This window comes from Rattus rattus, chromosome 6 (assembly GCF_011064425.1).
Source record: "Rattus rattus isolate New Zealand chromosome 6, Rrattus_CSIRO_v1, whole genome shotgun sequence".
Classification (NCBI taxonomy): Eukaryota; Metazoa; Chordata; class Mammalia; order Rodentia; family Muridae; genus Rattus; species Rattus rattus.
Window position 1 is genome coordinate 92,882,754 of NC_046159.1, and position 5,703 is coordinate 92,888,456.

The 5,703-nt window shown below is 44.1% G+C and overlaps 1 non-coding gene across 1 annotated transcript; it reads left to right on the plus strand.

The window, feature by feature from the left end:
• Positions 1-1,519: 1,519 nt before the first annotated feature.
• On the plus strand, positions 1,520-1,591 carry Trnae-cuc. The gene has a single exon. It is a non-coding gene; the product is annotated as a tRNA-Glu (tRNA).
• Positions 1,592-5,703: the final 4,112 nt, after the last annotated feature.

A 5,703-nucleotide genomic window follows, 5' to 3' on the forward strand; every position in this document is an offset into this window, starting at 1 on the left:
ACTACTTAACAAACTGTAAACAACAACAACCTAGCTATCAGGGTTCTAGCATTTATATACCCTTTGACAAGTTCCCAGAATTCCAAACTTCACACACTAGCAGGAACTATCTGCAGCTAGCAAAATCATGCCTCTGACAGAGTATGAGGCGAATCATAGTCAGCTGCTGTGGACAGTCTGAAGCAGCCCCATATCCCACACCCAGGATTTAAATGAAAACGCATTATTATTTCTGTGTCTTCAAGGAAACCAACATTCTCACTACTGATGCCAGTGCAACCGACCTGACAGTATAACTGTCCCTGCTGCCACTGTGACTCATGCTCCCCATAGGAGAAGAGGGCTGTGCAGCTCCTGAAGCTGCAGCACTTGCTGGTGACTCTCAGGAGAATGAACTTGCAGCTGGAATGGACATAGAGCAGGGAGAAGCAGAGGCAAACCCCACTCCTGGGGGTCTGAGGCTTAGACTCCAGAAAAGCCAAATCTCCCATCCTTGAATGTCACCACCGCCCCCATGGTGCCATGCAACCTGGAGCCTCTTTCAGACAGAGCTCAAAGGAATTGTCTCTTAAGAGTTTATGAATACTCTTTTTTTGTCTTTCTTCTATGTCTTATATTTCTCTGTGCCTCTCTCTCTCTCTCTCTCTCTCTCTCTCTCTCTCTCTCTCTGTGTGTGTGTCTGTGGGGGGGGCATGCCTGTAACCCCACTTCTTTTATATGTATGTAGGTATCTGCCTACATGTATGTGAACCGCATGCCTGTGTCAGATTTCAAGGGACTAGAGTCACAGACAGTTGTTAGCCACCACATGGGTGCTGGGAATTAAACCTGGGTTTTCTTAACTGCTGGCCCTCTTTTCAGGGTTGTTTGTTTGTATGTTTGCTTGCTTGCTTTTTGTTTGTTTTGTTTGAGACAGGCTGTCACATAATCCAGGCTGACCTCAAATTCACTGTGCAGTTAGGGATGACTTTAAACTCCGGATCCTTCTGCTGCCACATTTCAAGTGCTGGGACTACAGGCATACAAACCACTCCAGCAATCCATCAGTCCCGCAGCGTTGACGATTTCCATGCAAGCATGCTGGGAATTGCTTGACTGGCCGCTTTATAATCAAGAGCTACTTATAGATACTCGGTGCTTTAGAGTGTCTGCGTGCTCAGCTTCACTCCAGGGTACTTTAACACCTGTGATAGCAGAAGGACAAGAGCTGGCTATATTGTTAGAGGAGTACTGGGGTCAATGGGGTGGTCGTACGCTTGGCAGCCTCATAAGTATCTCGAGCACAGCCTGTCAGATCTAGCGTAAACAGTGTCACCGAATGGCTGTTAACTTGAGAGTCTAGAGAGATATGATTCTGGTTTAATTTTGAGACAGATTATTGCACTATAGCTGGCCTCAAGTTTATGGCGATCCTCCTGCCTCAGTCTTCTGAAAGCTGGGATTATAGGTGCAAATTACCACTTTCAGTTTCATTCGTATTTATTTCTAAAATTATTTTGCCTTAACAATGTATGAAATTTCCCTGGTGGTCTAGTGGTTAGGATTCAGCACTCTCACTGCTACTGCCTGGGTTCAATTCCCTGTCAGGGAAGTTAAGTTTGGGGCTGGAGAGATGGCTCAACAGTTAAGAGCACTGACTGCTCTTCCAGAGGTCCTGAGTTCAATTCCCAGCAACCACATGGTGGCTCACAGCCATCTGTAATGAGATCTGATGCCCTCTTCTGGTGTGTCTGAAGACAGCTATAGTGTATTCATATACATAAAATAAATAAATCTTATATGAAATTTGAGGCGTGGGCATTTATGTCTCAGTCTATGTAGCTATTTGTATACAAGCCTCAGGATAAACTAAACCCTGGGAGGCTAAGAAAGCACTTCCTGTTCAAGGCTGTATAAGAAATGGGTAACATGGAGACTACGTGACAGATTGGAGTCTTAAATTGCTGTGTGCCATTTTGTGCCTTTTCCATTTTCATCTGTGTGAAACCACAGTTCATACAAGGGCAAATTAGCTCACATGCCCTCAAAAAATAATGAAATAAAATAAAACAAAATAAAATAAAATAAAATAAAATAAAGAGCTCAGTTTAGCCAGGTTTCGTGGTGTAGCCTGTAATCCTAGCTCTGAGGTATAAAGACCAGTCCAAGGCAGGCATGGCCACACAGTGTGTTCCAGGATGCCAGCGCTGTATAGACCCTGTTTCGAAACAGCAAAAACCAACCAAACAATAAATTTCACATTAAACATCCGTTGTCTGTTGAGCCCTCTCAAGGTACTAGGCCAAGTGGCATCTCTGATCCTCAGGCAACCTCTTCACAGAGGGAGGCACTGGTCAAAAACAGACAAGAAGGAAGCATTAGTTGGTTGTGAAGCAGCAGCAGGAAGGACAGCTGACCTCAGGATAATGCCGCAACTGTTCAATTCTGACCCGCTCGGTTCTTCACAGACTCCTCCACACACAGTACCACACCCAGTACATATAAACTCATGCGGGGATAAATAAATCTATAAAATCTCTTTTGTTTAAAAACAAAAAAAGGTGTATACACACACACACACACACACACACACACACACACACACACATACACACAAAGCAAGAAAAGTCGTAGGCATAGTCCTGCGTGCATCTTAGACATGGCTATTAAAGTGAGATGTGCTCAGGCAGTGGCTTTTCAGGTGCAGCTTAGGAGTAGATCATCTGAGGGCAGACATAAAGATCTGTGGTTCAAATGTAAGTGCAGCCACCCCCTTAGTTAGCATAGGTGTTTCTGTGCCCTACTGGGTTCTCCAGGATGCTCCTCTCCCAGCAAAGCTCCTGAAACCGGGAGAAATGATGACATCCTTCTCTTTTGACAACATCCAGGCATTGGGAATTACATCCCTTATCTGGGGAGTGGGTGGTTGCTCACATACACTACTGTTGAGATAAAATTAAATAGGATATGCTGGATGGTAGCATGCAACTTTAATCCCAGGACTCAGGAGGCAGAGGCAGTTGGATCTCCAAGTTTGAGGCCATCCTGGTCCACAGAGTGAGTTCCAGGAGAGCCAGGTCTACACTTGAAAAAAACCTAAATTAATAATAAATTAAATTAGAAAGTAAGGAAATGCAGTACAGTGTGTGCGTGTGTGCGCGCGCGCGTGTGTGTGTGTGTGTGTGTGTGTGTGTCTGTGTCTGTGTCTGTGTGTGTGTCTGTGTCTGTGTGTTCTGACATTCATGCTTATGGAAAAGGGGGGATTGTTTGATAATAACCCACCTTTGGAAGAACACAAAGGAAGTTAACTTCCTGTTCTAGCTTCATTCCTGGGCAAAAAGGACAAAAGGGTTTGAAATTTTTATTTAAGCTCATAATTCTAGGTTACAGTTAGTCCATCATGGTGAGGAGCTTAAGACACATATTGACTGTAGCTGGCCTTTGCTACTTTATGGGTTCTTCATTTTCCCACCCTGTACCCCTGCACCTCCAGTTTCACCCCATATCATTAGATAGGAGAGAATGATAGAGGGGAGAGAAAGAGAGATCTCTGAATCTAATTTCTTTATGCTTATTTCTTCTTTGAACCCGACTACCAACAAACCAGAAACAACCTCCCACCACCTCTGGGGCCCTAGCATTCATATATACCCCCTGAAAAGTTCCCAGAATTCCAAAACTTGCACAATTACAGAAACTATCTACAGCTGGTGAAATCACTCCTCTGCTAGAGCATGAGGCAAAGCATACTCAGCTGCTGCCAGGCAGCCCCATCTCCCCATACCAGGGGTTAAAATGAAAACATATTCTTATATCTGGGTTTTTTAAAGAAATGAAAATTCCAGAAATCTTACTGCAACTGACATCATATTCTCAGTCAAGAACAGAGAAATGAAAGCTTGCTCTGTCTCTTGTTTGTTTGTGGTCAGCTCTACTCTTACACAGATCAGAACCACTGCCTAGGAAATGGCGCCGCCCCCAGTGGGCTGGATCTTCTCACATCAGTTAACTTGTAAGACACCCCCATAGACCTATATGTCAATCCAGTGAACAGTCCCTCATTGAGACTCTTCCTTGTGATCCAAAAGGTCGTAGCAAGTTAACAGTTTAAACTAACCATCACATGTGGGCTCAGAAACCAGGTTTATGAACCAACCAGAGGAGAATCTTTAGTGCTTGATATGTTTCTTTGGAATGTGAACTTTGTGAATCCAGTGTTTATGTTTTAAAAATACAACTTAGCTGGGCATGGTGGCACACACCTTTAATCCCAGCACTCAGGAGGTAGAAGCAGACAGATCTCTATGAGTCGAGGCCAACCTGATCTACAGAACGAGGAGTTCCAGGACAGCCAGAACAGCACAATGAGACCTGTCTCAAAAAAAATAAATGTTTTAAAAGGCACAATTTAAAGTTGGGTATGGGGCCAACAGAATGTTTTAGTGGGTACAGTGCTTGCCGCAACAAGCATAATACTGAGTTTGGCCCAGGAACTTACAGAAGAAGAATAGAGCTAATGCCACAGTTGACCTATAACCTACGCATGCATGAAGTCGCACATCCCTCTTCATCACACACTCAGAAATGATAATACTAAAAAATGTTAAGTATTTAAAGCTGGGCATGGTGGTACAGACTAATTACACTGTTTAAACCCTGATTAGGCAACTTAGTGAGACTATAACAAGTCAAACCTTAGCACAACTGACTCCATGATAGAAGTGCCATTCGAGCTGTAAACTCAGCATGTCGACAATGCCACCTGCCAAAACTAAAACTAAAGCCTAATCCATCAAAGTCCTTAGTTCTGGGAGGTCCCTAACTGTACTAACCTTGCTTGTTGGCTCCTGTAGTTCTGCCAGCTGTTCTTGTTAACTGAAGTGTGTCAACCCAGGACGTGGTTTTTATGCTCAAAAGCTCACCCTGAAAAAGTGCTACACTGGGATCTCCAACACACGGTGTTGTAGGTGCTCAGCTAATAAAAGACTTTCTATTTGCTTAAACCCCGTCTGAGCAGACTTCTCTGGTGGATACCTCATAACAAGATCCTGTCCCAAAGAACAAAGAAATCTGGGGATTAAGCTCAGTAGTAGTGTGCTGACCCAGCCCCTGTGTTTAATCCCCATTGCCTCAAACAATTTTCAAAATTTACAAATGTGCCACACACCTGTAATCCCAGCCTTGCGAGCCTAAAGCAGGTGCCTCATGAGTTCATCACCTGCCTGAGCTACAAGGCAGAAATGTTTCCCAATTCTCGTTTAGATTTTAAATGGCCGATGCTCTTGGGTGTTTGTTTGTTTGTTTTAGATTTATTTATTATGTGTATGTAAGTTGAGCCTGCATGAGTTTGTGTGCACCACATGTGTGCAGGTGCCAACAGAAGTCAGAGGGCGTTGGATCCCCTGGAACTGGAGTTACAGGTGTTTGTGAGCCTCTTGATGCAGGTGCTGAGAACTGGACTCAGACCCTCTGTGAGGGCAGTAAGTGCTCTTAACTGCTGAGCAGACTTGCCAGCCCCTGTGATTAATTTTAATTGTCAACCTGACACACTCGAGTATCACATGGGTAGATACTATGGGATACTCTAGTAGCACAGATATGAGAGTTTCTCATCCTGACAATGAGATAGTGTCTAAATCAAGGTTGGCCTGACAGTATATCTATGAGGGATTATCTCGATTACGTTCATTGGTGTGGGAAGACACAGTCTGAAAGTGGGTGGCG